Below are 18,699 nucleotides of genomic sequence, written 5' to 3'. Positions count from 1 at the left end.
ATAGGGACCATGAAATATATTTCGATATGTTAACCACAAAGTGCAGTCCTAACAAAGTTTGGTATAAAGCTTTTAAAGGCGATTTCATTTCGATTTTTGTGATGAAGATGAAGGTAAAAACATACAAATTCTATTTGATTAAAGATCTGAGTAATATGTAGGAGGAAACATTCAGGCACTCAAATTGAATGGTGGAAGCATGCCCTGGGCTTGACTATTCTGTTTGTATATTATCAAAAAATAGGATTACTGTGCCGACGGGCAGGTGGGAGGAATGGGGCAAACTATTTTGTAGTGGGATTGAAGTATTATTCGAGAAGAGGTGACGTCAGTAGATATCGACTATTACTGTCGGGTAGTTGGTGGTTGGGAGGAGCATTTCACAAGTGCGACCACGCCTATTATAGATAGGCGTGGCCTCTTGTCTACGTCTACAGTCGTTAGTGGGCGTGTTCATTCGTGATTTACTTTATTGTCTGGAACCAGGAGCGTCTGCCACAGTGGAAAGAGGAACCATTTGGGCACACCGGCCTGGACCAAACAAAATTCTTCATAAGGCAATTCACACGGTTGCCTGAGAAAACAATATTAACCTTCAAATGACGGGTATTTCAATCTCCCGTTTAACCAAGCGGTAGTAATATTACAGCATTTGAAGACTTTAATCGCCGAACATCATTAAATAAATTGTGGTCTATTTATTACAGTTTATCGGCAACAATGTTGGAATAAAATGCGAGCTTTTAGAGACAAATTAATTGTTCCCATGTCGGAGATTCAAAATAATCAACCTGATGATTGTTGTCTTCTGCGTTGTTGAGTTTATGCTGCCTCCATCATCAGGGTGATCATCGCCGTGATGACGGAGCATGACCTCTGAAACGTTGGTGGACATCTACCATACTACACGGCTTAACAACTCAGAAGACAGAAATCTTCAGACTCAGCGCTGTGAAAACCTCAAATCTTACACAATAATCAATCTGATTGCATAGTTTGCATATATTTTTCTGTCTGATCTGAAGTTGCTTTTCTTTGAAGTATTAAAAAATATATTTGTTAGATTGGCAGAAAGCTTTTAAAGACTAGAGCAGAGCGCTCCTTCGGAGCTCCTCGGGGGGTTGGTCAAGTGTTTAAAACGCAACCAACCCCCGGAAAGGGGGGGTTGGTTGCGTTCTAAAATCTTGGGTAAGACACTAAACTAACCCCCCCTTCGGGGGGGGGGGTGTTAATTTAGTGTCTCATTCAAGTGTTTTAACCCTTGACTAAGAAACTAAACTAACCACCCTTACGGAGCTCCTCGGAGGGATTGGTCAAGTTTTTAAAATCTTGTGTAAGAAACTAAACTATACCCCCCGAATGGAGGGTTAAAAAACTTGATCAACGCCCCTTCGGAGGGTTGGTCAAGTGTTTAAAAAGCAACCAACCCCCACGAAGGGGGGTTAGTTGCGTTTTAAAATCTTGAGTGGGACACTAAACTAACCCCCTCTTCGGGGGTTTAATTTAGTGTCTCATTCAAGTGTTTTAACCCTTGAGTAAGAAACTAAAGTAACCCCTCCCGAATGGGGGGTTAAAACACTTGACCAACCCCCCCCCCGTTTCTTCTTTTCTTGCTCTGTACTATGAAAGCGATTTGATTGTTTTTTAGGAGTAAAATACAATTGATAAAATGATATTTTAGTCTCTGTATACATTAAAACAAAATTATATTTTTAAATCTATATAACGTTTTCTAAAATGAGAGGTTGGTGTTTCTTTATCGTGGTACCAGTCGAGCCACAAACTGTACAGACATTGGATCAATAATAAATTTATGCAAGAATAGACAGATACTTGAATAAACACGCGTATGCATATATGTAAAGCAACAGAAGTGTTTATATACTGGGGATATAAACAGTTTATGACACCGATCTTAGACATTTCAAATAGGTGCATTGTTGTTTAAGACCAAAAAACCACGGGGTTACAAAAATTGGAATATTTTGTTTGCTAATACACGGTTCTCAGTGACGTCCATCTTTATTTATTACAGACATGAATATACTATTTTTGATACAAATATACTTTCTCATGCAGGTGAAACTTCCTCAGAAAATGTAGAGCCGAAATTTCACTACAGGTACACTCCAAAGCTAAACTTGTTTTATACAAATGCTTTAGACCTTTATTTGATCCACTCATATTAAATCTGGACACGCAGTCAATGATTTTTGTGATGGGCTCAGTTCAAGTTTTAACAGTGAAGACCAACGTTGCAAAGCTGCTCCCACTTCGCAGCTATAAATAATTTATATAGAATATCTGTTAAATACGCCTAACTTTTTGGCTAGTTAATGTAAAATATTGTATAGGTTATTGACTGTTATATGTTATAGGTTGTTAGAAGTCGCAATCATTCATAATGGATAACTGTTTAATATTCAAATGAAAATATTGATTTCATAAAATAGTCGAATTGAATCTTAAGCTTGTAGAAGACCCCTTTTAACGATAATTATTCGTTAGTTTTGTAAGATGGCGCGGGGAAATATGGATCAAAGAAGCAAATAAAGGCAGAAACGAATAATAAATTGTATAAGTTAAATAGGTTTCGAATTTAATTTGTAGTTGGTCAAGAAGACTCATTGTACACCGAACGTTAAGCTGACGGGGTTAGTACTCATGTTTCGTAGTCGTGAGATCCTAGGTCCAAGTCTCCGCCTAGAGATCGGCTATCATGACAGAAATTTTTCGTTGATTTCCACTAATCTTCTTATCATTCGACGCTATATCTCATTTTCTGAGCTGTAGACAGCATCGGTAATCAATCCATAATTAGGGCTCTTCACCTTGTCGAGGTGAGCCGGGGGTAGACAGTCAGTATAACCAAGGTTAAGACCAGCTCTGGGGTCCTTTCTCAGGGCTAGAGCAGAGCCGGGCGTGACGCTAATCACTCACCTGTGTTTAGTGGTTAAGAAAGAGAAGGACCTAGAACTCCAAGTGCCTTGATGGCATGTAGCGTAAGAGCTTTACTATTAACTTTTTACCTTGTCGATAATGGTCTTCATGGGTGTAAGGCAGCGTAGACTCATAGGTGGATACCAGCGTCTCGGATGAATATACTGTCTGAATCTTCAGCCGCTCTTCCTACAAATCCACAAGTTATTACAACCCGGAATACCACCATCGACATCCTCACCGTAGCGAGACATTCAATTCTCAAATCCATATAACCTCAATGAAGTATAAGGCTTATTATAACGACCTGTAATTATAGCCTATACAGTCATAGCAGTATTGGTACTGATGTGAACCCCGATATAGATGTAAGGCGTTGTTGAACATCTCATGTGACAGCCATTATCGAATGCAGCAGTTCACCCTCAGGCATGACAACCTCTCCTGTTCAGCTGACACAAAAGATGGATGACTCTACCACCGCATATAAGTTATTATATCGTGTGTTTCCCAGCCTCCGGAATGACAATCCTCGACTGGAATCTCCAAGGTGGTTCGACCCGATGATGTCTTTTTCCCTAATGTTGCAAGGGAACTGAGAGAATATTAACCCAACAACAGTTTCTTTCTCATGTTTGCAGTGACATATGAAAACTAAGTACAATGGCAGAGAGAAACATATCTTGTAAGGCATTAAACAACACAAGCGCAATATGTTAATCTCTGAATTAAATTGTATTCAGCTGTATTGAAAATCAAAATCAATCAGCAGCTAAATTGTAGTACAGCAAAAACTGTCTAAGTTGGACACCTGGTGTTCCACGAAACTGAGTTCAACTTACAAGGGTGTCCAAGATTGAGGGAAACAGAAAATTATCCTTTCAGATTGTGGCGTAATGACAATGTAATCTATTTACTTACATACACTAATCACTATAGGCTTACTTGAATTAAGAATTAGTGATAATTCAATTGAATTAAATAATACTAATTATAATAATCTTTTAAAACCCACTCCCACGCATCGCACATTACACCCTAGCCTCAGTTACATTTTCTGAAGTTAATTCACCAATTTTCGCTTCCCCATCGCAAAAATAAAAATCCCATTTCTGTTAACACAATTCAATGTATTCCACTCTCGACCATAAGCTATTGCTCCAGATAGAGGCCTTCATCAGTCAGAAATTCAAAATAAAATTTGTAACTTAAAATGTTTCCCTGAAAAGCATTGAAGCTAAGTGCATGAACCTGTCCAACTTACAACAAAAAGAGTGTTTATGTTCCAGGATAAAGTGGTGTCCAAGATATAGGGTATTGTGGACATGTAAAATTACAGGATATTCGCCGGTTCCAATTAAAAGTGTTCAATATAAAGGGATATCCAACTTGAGGGGGTTTACTGTACTTCTAAAGACCTTGAGGTCTTGATAAAAATTGCAACTCGTCACAAAGAAATAAATTGTTTTAAAATGTAGATTTTAAGTCTCATTTTCTTATCTACTTCAGCCCTGTGAATGAATGGTGTAAAACAGAAAGGAGGAAGTTGTCTCGGTATTAAACGTTGGACAAGCATTCTGGGCGGGGGGGGGGGGGGGGAGGGGGTTAAGACGCCGACTTCTGACCGAGTAACCATTGAGCAATATTTACGATAATTGTTTTAGAGACATTGAGGCTTCCAGTAATGACAGCAAAACAGTTTATTATTAGCCGTACCAAATTTTACATACATTTATTAGGAAAGTTGGGAAGAAAAACAAGTAGGCACACACAAGTTCAACTGCCGAAATCCGCCACTGCCTAATGCTGGGATCCTGTTCTCAGACGAGCATCTGATGATAGAAATGCGAGGGTAATTTCCACTTCCTCTGGTGTTGCTGCAGCAGTCCCGGTTGACAGTGCAGGGTGCACTTCTGTACACGTGTTTATCGGGTCATTTCCCTCCGCTGTCTCGGAACAAGAGCGCTCGTTTGGGTGATTGATTGTCCCGACACTGCTAGCGCTGCATGCTGGCTTCCAAACAAATGAATTCTTATTGAAACTAATTATAATCGGTTTCGGGAATAAAATTTAAGTGGATATAAGACATCTTGTTAATTTACGTGGACAATTTTCCTCTATTAAGTAAATAAAACCCAAAGTATAGATCTTACACATTAAACATTAACATGCAATAATATTTAATCAAACTATGAATTTTGTCGTCTCTCAAACATATTCTTTCTACATAAAAATGTAAACTGAATAAAGTAACGTACTGCACTAGCTATTTTTAAATAAATTAATTTTACTTGTTGTAGAGTGGTACAATATGATTTTAGTTGTCCCCAGATTTTAAATAATTTATACCATAATCTATTTTTTGTTTTTAGCTTTGAATCGGGTTTAAGGCTCTGCGAAGTTAGGCTGATGCAAATACTGTTTTTGAAAAGAAGGCACAGAGCAGTAAGTGACCAAAAACTATTTTTAATATGGAGGAGGTTTCAGATTTTTAACTATGCTTTATCAGTTTCTGGGTGCTGAATGAGTTCGAAAAATGAATGCAAATACGTAGAACAGATTGATTTATACTAAGTGTGCTGAAACCGAGTGTATGCCTATTTTAACATCATTCCTTTGTAAGAAGTATAGTCTTACAACTTCGAGAAATACTAGCTGCTTGAATAGCAGCTGTGTTCATGTGACAAAGTTGTGAAAAACTAGAAGGGAAAGGTTAAGTTACACTAGTCTAATCCTGAAGAAGTGGTGTAGGCTACACTGTCACTGGAATCAGACACTATGTAAAACGTGCAGCCTCGATACGACGTAAATCACACAGATTCTTCAGCAGAAGCGATCTCTCACAATTATATACTTATATTCGCTTCGGCAGTAAAGTTACATCTGCTCAATTCTTGTACAAAGTCGTGCCACTCACTATAGGAAACATTGCTAGACACCTCAGACAGTAGGCTTCATCCAGTTTACCCGCATAAGTTGGAAAATTACCCTTACAAAACATACAATCGTGTAAGTCCAATTACCAAAGGTGATTTATACTACAACTTACGATTCTGAAAGTGACGTAACTTATTTGTCAATATAATAAACTTAAAATTCAACAATCTTTTAGACACACTTGAGAAATATGTTCCCAGAGCTCTGTGTAACGGCACTGCCATTCTCGAACACGTTTTAAGTTTTGCTTTGAATACTGCCTGTAAAGTTGAGGTTTAATAGAATGAGCTTGCAGCTATTGTGGAATGACTAATATAGTGATATCCGTGTTTGCGAGTTTTCGATGTTATTAATAAATCCCTTGCCGTCCATGTATATTTGAAATTTATATATTCTCCGTAACACTGAAGAAACTTGTCACTAGTATCCTGTGCTCGAAATGCGATTTCTACACCAGAAGGGCAAAACGGAACTGAATGAGTGGAATAGCAAATCAGAACACTACATGACTCAGCATCATTACCATTTTGGTGATTTGACACAATGACCTTTAAACCACAGCATTATTAAGAAGCATTGTTATTATACAGATAAAACCGTGTCAAAAACATATTCCCTGTCTTTCTCGTGGGATATAGGATGCATTCATTGATAAAGATTTAGGTAACTGTCACATCCTGGTTCCCGGCTGGAACTGCATGACTCAGTACCAAGCTCTACAACAAGCTCTACGAGGTTTCCCCGATACGAGTAAAGAATGTATCGCTTCATAAAGAAAAAACTATCTTTTCATTGTAGTTGCTGTCGGGAGCCGGGAAGTAACAGTTGCGTTCAAATTTGTCAGTGAACGTTGGAAAACCTCTATCCTAAATGAAGTGCAAATTTTGTTAGAACTTAACAAAGATGTGACATAATTTTAAAGATTTGTGTGTTTATTTATCCATTTTATTTTCTCTGTGAGGCGAGGAAAAGATGAGTCATGCCGACTATGAACTGCAGACAAACTGAATATGGAGTGAGAAACCGCCACTGCAGGGCAAGTCATACATACGTAAACAATTCTTGACCGTCACAGTAGCAGCAGTCTGAGCAGTCCCTGACAGTGACAGATGACGCCCCAGGATGTCGCGATAATGAGGCCACAGGACCAACACTTCTATTCGTACCAACAGATGAAAGAACATGATAAATGACTGTCGCGTCCTCCCTTATTTCCCATCTATCAGCAAAGTTCGCATGTCTGTCTGCCTCAATGTCTCCCTCTCACCGAAGAAAAGAGGAAAGAGTAGAAGTGTGGATGAGTTGGAATTTGTGATATAACATCTGCATTACGTGAAATTTGTTTTAAAACAACGGCGAATTAGTCCGATTTAAAGTAATCTGCAGTTCATGTATAAAATAGCTTAATTTTGCCTATCTTCTGGTTTTAATTCTTTATTAAGCAGGACACGTACATGGGTCTTTAACGTCCTTGCTGTTTCAAAAGTCACTCGTCTGCTTATCCAGATCTAACCTAACATAATGCACAAACAATATAAAGCCTTGCAAAGATATTCACATAAACAGTGTCCTGTTATATATTACAGCTGCTCATTTATTTATGAGACCTTCCTATATGTTTACTTGTGTACGTTAAACATAGCCACATATTTTATAAGAGTGAACAAATAATTCCTTAAGAACTTAAAGAAATTGCTATTACCAATTTACAAACTTAATCGACTGGAAATCTATATCAGTTAGTCATTCATATATAATTTGTTATAAATCACAAACATTCTTATAAACTGTTGTGAATACATTTCATTAGGATATAGTCAATTTATTTTAAATCAAGAAAAATATTTTATTGTCTCAACTGATAAACTGAAAATCTGGTGCGCAGGAGAAAGTAAGCATTACTCCAAAATTTCATACGAAATTTGTGTGGCAGAGAGCACCAGCATAATGATGGCGAAAACACGTGCTTATGAATGTAAAGCATAATTTTCGTGCCCAAATTTAGAAGCTAACTGAAAAATATATTCCCTTCCGCGGTTGTCTGGCACAGCCTCAACCCTCAAGAATTTAGTAACCCACAATTCTTAGTAACAAGCAGCTGGTCTATACCCATTCAGTCGCGAAGGTGTTGATCGAAAGATGAAATGTGTAAATCTTTCCAGACTTCTAACACAACAGGAACTGTAGGAGATTGGTGTAAGAATTACAAGGACGGTCAGTAAGTTCTAAAACTTCACCCTGTTCTTCACAAAACTACTTCATTTCAACATCAGATGGTCTTACGCAGCTGTTCATAATTTAAAAAATTTTGCTTTTTATTTGAACCAATTAGAATAAAGTACTCGTATTGTCGCGGACATTTGTCGTCATATTAAATCCTTTCCAGATCAGTTAAAGTATAATTATATTACGACAGTGGATAATACAGTAATCTGTTTGATCAGAAATGTCAATGAATATAAATATGTGTTAAAATTAAAGAGTTTGAACAGTAATCTACATATTCAAAGTCTGATAAACTTTGTTGCATTAAAACAATCTGAATCTGTCACATGAAGCAAAGATAACTTCAATATTAAGATACTACATCCGGACTCAGCGAAGAAAATTAAAGATCTGTAGAAGTTCTAAGAAGATGAAGTGGACTTAAAGTGAATTTTAAAAAAAAATTATCACGCACATAAAACACAGCATTTCATAATTTACTGACAGTTGGGGTGTAGTTATTTCTCAACACGGGCACAATTCAGCCATGATCTAAATCAGCCATCTGCACTCTAACCCCCAGGGGAACTAAACTCATTGGAGAGAAATGCTAGGGAAAAAAATCGGGGAAAACTTATTCAAGAATCTGTTGAGTAATGACTTTGAAATTTGCAGTGACGTTCTTAATACGGTTGAAATACCACGGTTCAGTCAGGCATTCACAATCTCATTTATTTTCTCCTTGCTGCATTTTTTCTCGCACGATTCTTTTGAAGTCATAGCGCTTGTGGAAATTGCCTTATTTATTTTTCTCAAAAGTGAAAAAAGGATAGGGATTTTTTGGTGCCTGAAGGAAGGTAAAAGAAAGCTTGAGGGATCAACAGAAATAGGAGGAAGCTTTGTGAAACCATTCAAACAAACACGTTCCATTCGACTTCTGCTGCAAGGAACTCCCCCAGCGCTACAGAAGTGGTTTCCCTCATTTTAACGCTTTTTTATTTCTCTCTTTCCCCTTCCCAAAGCATCTTGTCTCTTAATGGAAAAATGAATTTGTAATTAGGGAATTCAATAACGAGTAGTCTTGCACGCACAGAAGAGGGAGTGTATAGTACAGGTCTTCCGGGAAATGGAGGGAAATAGCGCTGTCCCGAAAGAAAAAAAAATAGAAAGAAAGAAAATTGGGTCTAAGTGCTAGTTAAACCCTTCGTAATTCACGGCTTTCTAAAGCTTATACACGTCACTTTCACTACATTCACCAAGAGTGAGAGTCTGGACGTGTTTAACTTGGTATGAGCCGTTCTTGCAGCTTCGCTGACACAGTCGTACGTACGACGAAATTCAAGAAATTACAAATGTTTACTTGATCAGTTTTGAACAGATGGATTTCTCGGCATCCATAAAACACACCACATCAAAGAGATTATTCTAAAACATAAGTTAAACCACACCTCTAAATAAGTTATTTATAACTGCACAGGAACGATTCTCATTCCTTTTCATACGAAATTTTCTCTTCCTTGCTTTCGTCCATTTCTTTCCCCTTTGTTTCTTTTACTTTTAAATGACGCACTACACGTGTATGTTTCAGTCCGCTAAGCGCAGCATAGAACATTTAACTTTACGATATTCCACAGAGTTAGACTGAGCAAATTCTTTAATAAACAACCAATCAGTCATTGCAGGTCTCTCGTTTGCTTCCCGAACACACACACTGTCAGCGACAGGGCACATCTAGTGTCTTTGTTCATCTATCCAAAATGTATCTTTGATCGAGTGGTTAGCACTCGTGTCTTGTATTTTGGAGTTCCCGGGTTCAGATCTCTACATGGATACCGGGATTATGATAAAAGCTTTCGTGATTTATTTTGTCCCAGGCAAATATTGGACTCGTCCATTAAGTTAGACCACCACCACTTCCTTTCACATCCATTTGAATTCATTATTCGCTATTCAATCTATAATTTAACGCAATACATTCTAAGCAATTAACAGCGCCAAAGAAACAATAAATAAATAAACAATAACAGGAAACGTTCTATGGCCTCAAGTGAAGAATGACAACATCGAATTTGGAAGGGTTTACAAGACATCCCCGGTGTTCAGCGAAGGATGTGAGAAAAACAAAGGGATAATTATATGATTTCAGGTTTTCACAGCAGTGAGTATGAAGATTTCTATCTTCTGGGTTGTTGCGCCGTGTAGTTTGGTAGATGTTTACCAAAGTCATGACGCCCTGATGACGGAGGCAGTATGACCTCCGAAACGTTGGTAAACATCCACCAGACTACACGGCGCAACAACCCAGAAGATAGAAATCTTTAAAGGGATAATTCATCAAAGATAACGAGATTCGAACAGCAGGCCACGATAAGACCGAATGGCCATTTACATTAACAGTGTAAATTTAAGACTGTACCGCAACTACTTCAGTTGAAGCTTCTTTGAGCGACGGTCTGGAAAATGTCGTACGAATTTCCCTTCTTCACTCTGAAAGCACTGATTCCCACTTCAAAATGAAGCCAGGGGAACAAGCACGAGTTGCAACTTATCCTCATATTTTACGCTTGTTGGTCCCCAGGGCGAATACAACTACACTTTCCTCCTGACAAAATAAGTTAATAACAGAGTCGATATGGTACAGGAGACATCCAGATCTCGTTAAACCTAGAAAGATTTTCCAGCTCATGTTGTGACGTACAAATACCTACGGAAGAAATGTTCAACGGAACTGTTCGGTCGTATGTGGGCTGTACACTCCACAGCAGGCCTAAGGCCCACACAACTTGAGAGTGCATGTGGGTCAAAATGTAAACTATAGAACTGCTTCGGGCCGCAGTCTCGTATTTCCTGTATGATAATTAGGGTACATAAGTTAAAAGTGTATGAATGCTATGCATTAATTTTGTGCAAATAAATACTTCGTTGTTTAAATTTAAGCCGGTGTATTAATTAATTTTTCAATTAAATTTTTCAGGTGCTCCGGCGCGGTTGAGCCGATCGCCTCTGGAATGCATGATGTTCAAGCCAGCTCTACAGTCTCGTTATTCCTGCTAACTTAAGGCTAGCAAGACGAGGTGGGAGGTAAGAAAATGAATAGTGGATCGGTGGCGGTAGTAGGGGTAGTGACAACGTGATCATAGACCTGCTTAAAACGTCTGTTAATTACCACGATATCATTAATCTGACATCTCGCTGAACAGCGTTAAGCCGCTTGACTATTTAAGCTATTAATTACTCTTGTCTGGTTGTTCAAAATTTTCTTCAGTTTTCGTCACACAGATATTATTGTTTAGTATTACTAGGCAAAATTCTCCAGATTCAACGCATCTCCTAGGAGCTAATAAAAAATCTAACCCTCACGCATCGATTGGGAGGTAGGTATCAGACAATGAATTTCACTAATTTTCCAGGGCAGCCGAAATTCAACGGTCTCAATAACTTAATAGAACTGTACAAGAAAGTTTTGATTCTTTTGCTGATGTTCACGTTTATGTTAGTCACCACCATACATAAGTGTCAATATAAGCAAATAACTTTTATGTACCATTATGCATAGCATGATTATTTTAAACGTATACTATTACCTCTGTATCTTGTAGGGCCTACTTGTTCTTTGTTATGAAACGTTGAATGTCTCTATGATGAGTCAGCTCCTTCATGAAGTCAATATCAGCGATATTTTCTAACCAAACAGGTAAAAACGAATAGTACATGAAAGACTAAATGGGAGATATTTAAACGAATGCTAGAATGAGGAATAAGAAACAAAATCCAGATACAAGATGGCGGGAAAGGTATTATAAGGACAAATGTGCTGAAATAAGAAAATAACTCGATTTCCAAGAACAAAAACTAGTTCAAGAGATATTTCAATCCAAAGTAAATAGGATTTTAGAAATTCTGCTAATAAAATATTACCTACAACGTAATAGCATATGGACAGATTATATGTGAATGTTTACACATTTATTATGTTCCTATTATTTTTCGTCTGTCTTTTGCTTCCGTCCTTCAAAGATGAGTATAATTTTGAAGAAAATGCACATTGCCTACAAATAAGAGAAACGATTTTTCCGGTTAAAGTACTACAACGTTGTACCAATTTTGGATGTGGCACTGCTACTCGGCAGCTTCAAAACAAATACTGTTTTGAACTATGCCCGTCAGTAGCGCCGCTATATTAGGCTAAATAAGGAAGACATATTCCTTTCCTAAAGGTTCAACGCCTACAAGCACAACGATATACTCCTCTTTCAGACGTTTATAAGGAACAAGCCAGCAAGTCTCCTACACACCCTCGTCTCTGCCCGAACCACCTCCCGAAAAGCTCCCCAGTTTCTTAAAAGGATTAGCAAGTTAACTACTATCAATATCTTTCACTGCTTAAACGGGTGTACGAGCCAAGGCGGCTGCGGGGAGAAGGCTTTCACTTATAATGCCGGAGTGCTTGAAATTACGGCCTGAGTTTACGTTTCCCCAACCCCCTCCAATAGCCATCTCTCCTTCCGCCAAGGCTCTTATCCACCCACACCCCCTGAACCCTTGCAGTTGCTAATTTATACCAGTTAATTGATATATTAACACATTGCCGCAGCCATTAAATACAAGCGTGGAATATCTGTAATTGCTCCCTGAGGAAGATGTGGCGAAGAAGGGGTGAAAATGGAGGAGCTAAGTAGAGCGAATGAAATACTGAGTGCCATCATGGACGTCTTTCTCTCTACTGCTAGGTTTGTATAAAGCGGTGTATAAATACTGTTGGAACTGCAGTAAAACCTGGAAATGTGCTGTTCCACAGTACTGTTATGTAATATACTTAAAGCCAAAGCTTGGAGAGTTAATTCCATGGAACAGTTATATACAAACAAACTCTGATGGAGAATATTTTCAGACAAAGTACACCTACTGGCCAGTAAAATACAAAAATGGCACGTGACGAAATAAGCTGCATGTATAGTAAAAAGAAATGTTGTAAGTTTTGAGGTTTTCACAGCGGTGAGTGTGAAGATTTCTGTCTTCTGGGTTGTTGCGCCGTGTAGTCTGATCGATGTTAACCAACGTTTCAGAGGTCATACTGCCTCCGTCATCAGGGCAATGAATCAACCCAGAAGACAGAAATCTTCAAAAATAAATGTTATTTCGCGAATACCACTACCACAGTAGAGTTACTGAAATAAAGAGTGTGGTGGTGGCGTGGTAGTCGCGAGTTTGCTGTGTTATCTCGATTTCAATAGCAACACTTTGTGGGCTGCCCAATTAGTTAAGCGACATTAAATAATTCAGTAAATATGAACAAGAATAATCTTCGGATTGTGAGCCCGTTGAAGTTATATTAGGTGTTGGCTGCTGACGTATCGGGAGAGTCACCATGTTAAATGATGTAATTTGTTACCTAGTCATCATTCACATATCTGCAGCATCTATGAAGCGTTCACTGTCAAATATCATTGACTCTTGTCTAGAGGAGTGCATCGTACCCGTTAATCATGAACAGTGTAGTGAAATATCCGATCTATAACGAACCGGGGGGTTGGCCGTCATGAGAACGCTGGAGCCACCGATCCGTGCAGCCTAGCGCAAGATTAATAGTCGTCATTTGGTAGAGACAAAATGCCCAAGCCGGCAATTAGTTTACAGTTTGTGGGCCCCAAATAATAACAGCTATCATATAACATTATACACACTCGTACGCTCATAACAGTACCTTGATTTATTGTATGTCATGTGACGCGGAGTTAAAAATATTGGGGAGTTATATTTGGAAATATTTTGTTCTATCAGATTGTTACACTGTAAAGTTTGAAAGCGTATAATTATTCAAAATTATTTACATTACAAATATACAGCCACGGCGAGTCTGATTTTATACATATTCTAACCAGAATGATTCGAATCTGTCTTTTACACAAAGCATCAGTATCGCGGAGTGTAAAATGTTGATATGTGAAAGCGTTGACAAAGTTACAGGCTACATGGGGACCGAAATAAAACTGTATATACCTTTAACAAAACGGAAAATCTATCAAGGTCCCTTATATAAAATTTTCATTGAACGCACTAATAAAATATACATCAATATTTTATAAAGTAATTTTTATTAATAGTGCCACGACATGAAGACTTCGAACTGGACAATACACCAAACCGGTGACAGGAACTTATGCAATGTGAAAAGTTTTCAGAATCGCTTTTCAGCAGGGAGAAGAATTAAGGGAATACCTTTAGGTCGAAAGAGAAATACAGGTAGAAAAATATGCCTACTAGGTTCTACTCTTTATACAATGCCCAATGTCCGTCACTCTCGACTTTGAGTGCGCCGAACTCCCGATGCAGAAAAAGTTTAAATTAGTTCCTGGCTGTGGCTATTCTGGTAACAACAAATGGCGGAGACGCCTGGTGAAGTCTTCGTTTGGCGGTGGGTTTTGTTTTGGTGCTTTTAGTAGGAATCTTACTTCAGTCGCCACGAATAAGTATTTACATTTAATTTACCTTAAAATGTTATAAATTTCATACTTTGAATCAGATTTGCGAAGATGCTGCTTCAATAAATTGTGATACTATTTTAACACAGAAAATATTCATTCCCGTGAAATTTGACGGATCATACGACGCTAGGAAACATAACATTAAGGAGGGAGGAAGATAAAGTACTCAAGATATAAAGTAACTACCTGGAGATGTGCACTAATATGTTGTGCAGTAGACAGCACGAAGTAACTAGGGCTGTTGTTAACAGAGCTGACGAGATGTTCCTTTTTGTATTCTAAAACCTCAGTGTAATGATCTTCTTTATAAAGTGCATTGAAAGCTGCGTGGGTTGGGGCACAATTTAGTACACTGACCTATATATTATCATGTCCTAACATCACACAACAATACTACGGGTTTAACCCTTTTCTGATCTCTCCCGCTTCTCCATTCTTCATATATGCACTTTCCTCCTTTCACCTCCCTAACGTTCTTCTTTGTGACTAGGCCCTGCATTGTTTTATGGCAGGAGCTGTTCATCATAACAAAGCAACTCTCACCCCCTTACGCAGCCATGTTGCCCACCCCGGAATGCATCATAAAGTTCGTCGAAACAAAATGCCATATTGCTCACAATGGATGGATGGATATTTCATCCTGGCTGCTCAGATGAGCGAAGAAGCAGAAGAAAAAGAAGAGATGAGAGAGTGAATGTAGTTTCGTATGAATGGGTAAAACGCAGGGAGGTGTTTTAACCCTCCTCCACACACAAAACCCGTCTCCCCTTTGCCCCTTTTCTACATTGCCCTCCGTCTTCTTCCCTCATTCTCTCTCTGCGAGAAGATAAATAACCCTGTAGTAATTGCGTGCCGAGCGATACCATATTTCATATACGCTATAAGCCATAACTTAGGAGGCAATTACGGTGAGTACGTCGTTTATCATCGGAGTTGGCGGAAAAGGGTGGGGTGATGGGGTGCAGGGTGACGTGGACTAGAGGAAGGTGGTGTTGTTGGAAGGAGGGAAAAAGGAGTTAGTAGATGTTGGCTGAATGTTTTTAGAATCTTGGGTAGTGTTGGCTGAAGCAGTGGGAGGGGTCTGAAGGTGAGGCTGTGGGAGATCGTAAAACGCCATACAATCTCACCCCACACAACTTTAATCCTCGCCGAGTACGCTCCTTATACTCAGCAGTTGGGAGCCGTGGTAGGAATAGGAGGATGTTGTATTTTTTATGGTGCGAAAACGCCAAGAGAAAGAGGCTAGGGTATGAAGAGTGAGACGGAATGATTGTGGTGAAAATCTGAAGGTTGTGTTGGTATTAAGGGTGGCTCATACGTCAACCATGTCATGGGAATGTCAAGCTGTAAGATGAACAGCCAGAAATGGAAAAGGAGGCGGGGCTCAAACCAGAAACTAGCTCAATCCAGTAACATTCAACTTGATAGATTTCAAACCCACCGCTTTATTCAGCACGAGCAATTAATCATGAAATTATCATAAACTGATTAAAATCGGGACATTTAATGGTACAGACAAGCTAGATGTTTCGAAACAACCTCCTTTTGTGCAACTATGTTCTTTAATAAAATTGTATGTTAATAAAGGAGTTTATCATTAATAAAAAAACACTCTTAAAACGAGTAATGTCAGTCACATGACTGATCTTTAGATTTTCAAAGTAGTGAGTGACACAATCAGAATTTTTTAAAAAAAAAATAAATCTGCATCAGTGATATGAATGCAAAGGTAAAATAGTAAAATTCCCGTGAACACATCAGAAATAAGTACTAATACAATTATTTTGCATGGTGCTGTATGCAATATCACACTCAGTGATTTTGTTAATGGCTTTATCGCAGAGAGGCTGTTTGTATAACGTAAAAATTATTGATTTCTGAGATATAAAGGAACTTTTATTGGCATGCTTTAAGGCACTACCATTGTTTTATCCCTGTGAGGTTGAAACAAATGTATAAAATCACACCTGAAATAGTAGACATCAGACTCTATCCACTAGGCCTAACTAATTAAGAAAATGTCCCTTCTTTCATAAATCCCGAAGTTCCATTGCCGCGTTCACAAGAGTTAGTCATAAGTCCCTATCCTGAACCAGATTATTAATAATCTATAACTTCTAAACCTAATTACAAATTATCCATTCCCTCCTACGATTGGGTCTTCCGAATGGTCTCTTCACTTCAGGCCTTCAATAAAAATTTTGTGTTCATTTATATCTCCCCCATGCATGCTACATTATCAGTCCATTACATGCTCCTTGATTTATGATCTTTACAATATTTGGTGAGAAATATGAACTATGCAGTTTTGTTGACCCTTCTGTCATCTAATCCCCCTTAGTCACAAATATTCTCCTACGCGCTCTGTTCTCAAACTCAGTCCCTATTTTTTTTTAACCTGATAAACCAGGTTTCATATCCATATAAAGCAACTTATAAAATTACACTTTTTTATATTTTAATCTTTACATTTTTAGACATCAGACTGAAAAAATAAAGTTTCTAAACTTCTTTGTAGCAAGCATTTCCCGTCTGCTCTTAATTACCTCTTGAATTTCAGATTTAATATTTTAGCGTCTTTCCCAAATATTTTAACTCTGCCACTTACCTTTACGTACATGAGTATAATAACTTGGTCCTTTAATCTGCTGACAAAACATGGACACATAATTATTTGGTTTTCCCTGCGTTTGCTTCTATACCAACTACCTTACTATCACCGATGTTTCTTAATAAAAACTCATCACAAGAGCGATTGGTGCACAACACAAAACATTAATATCCTTTAAAATATACTGAGTACATATCGAAGGCATCCTGTCAGATAGCCGTATCGACAAATTGCCTGATTTAGAGGATAATAAATTCTAGCGTTTATTTGGTTTGACAAATATGTATTTCTAGATTTCATAAGCTCAAATTTAAATATTCGTGTATTTGTATAAAGTAGTATTAGCATTACGCCCTTTTGGCACAACACAGTGTAATCTGATGTTAGATCAAATACCTTCGATTATGAAAATGTGTTGATACACGATTCTGTCGATATTAAACATTTCTCGTTATGATGAATATTTTACAAAAGACGAATAAATATTAGTTCTCACTCTATTCAATATTCGACAAAGGGCTTGCACTGTAGACCTCTGTCTAAAATAAATAATCATGAATACTAATTAGTGTGAAAATTAGCAGAAAAACATGTTTTGTTTTCAAAGTGACATGACAAGAAAAGGAGTACAAAGTTAAGTTCTACTGGGGCAGAGAGACACGAAAAGAGTAAAACGGGGAGGAGTGACGCTGTAGGGAACCTGTTAGATATAAAATGACGTTCTGTGTATTTTGGAAATTGAAGGATGTAAACAATAGCTCGTAAGCTTCGCAATGTCCCGAGAATTCACATATTAATTTTTTTGTTGACAAACGCAAGAATAAATAACTGTAACGTAGAGTACTTTCATGGTGTTTGGGTGGCTCTTGGTGACACCCGAGATCACTTAAAGAAACAGCTGCTTTACTTGAGCAATACTTTACATTTTAATTAATTCAAATGTAAGCCTTGGTAGAAAAATTCAGGCTCTAGTCGAAAATTCTTTCAAGATTAGAATATCGCCAAGTAGTGAGAGTTGATTTAGAATCGTGATATGCCAAACACATAACTCAAAATACGTCACTTCATCTGATAACTACATAAATTAATTGATATTGTTTTTCTTTTGGACTAAATCAATCCTTCTCTATATTAAAATAAGCCACGACGTTACAAAGGTTAGCTCTGCCCACCTTCAAGTGATAAGAACCCTACTCTGTTGGATCCTCTAGAATGGTTAATTCCAATTTCTGGATTAGTCCTTCTAGAAGACCCAACAGACTAGGATTTTATCACCGGAAGAGCGGCGCAGAGCCAGCCATTGAAACGTCGTGGCTTCATTCATAATGTGCAGAACGACGTATTTAGGCCAGAAGAAAAACAGTATTGAAGGAAATCGTTAGAAATAGGGTTTATACAAAAACCGACTTTTAAAAAAAACGGTTTTCGAATCCCAGTATTTCCAAAAAAAAACGGTTTTCGAATTTTTACAAAAAACAAATAAAATATAATTAAAACAGTAAAAAATATTTATACTTATTT

This window comes from Zootermopsis nevadensis, unplaced genomic scaffold (assembly GCF_977971745.1).
Source record: "Zootermopsis nevadensis isolate Lab colony 2312 unplaced genomic scaffold, Znev_1.0 Znev_ptg000030l, whole genome shotgun sequence".
NCBI lineage: Eukaryota > Metazoa > Arthropoda > Insecta > Blattodea > Termopsidae > Zootermopsis > Zootermopsis nevadensis.
The sequence above is the reverse complement of the archived record's forward strand: the minus strand, read 5'-3'. Positions refer to the sequence as shown.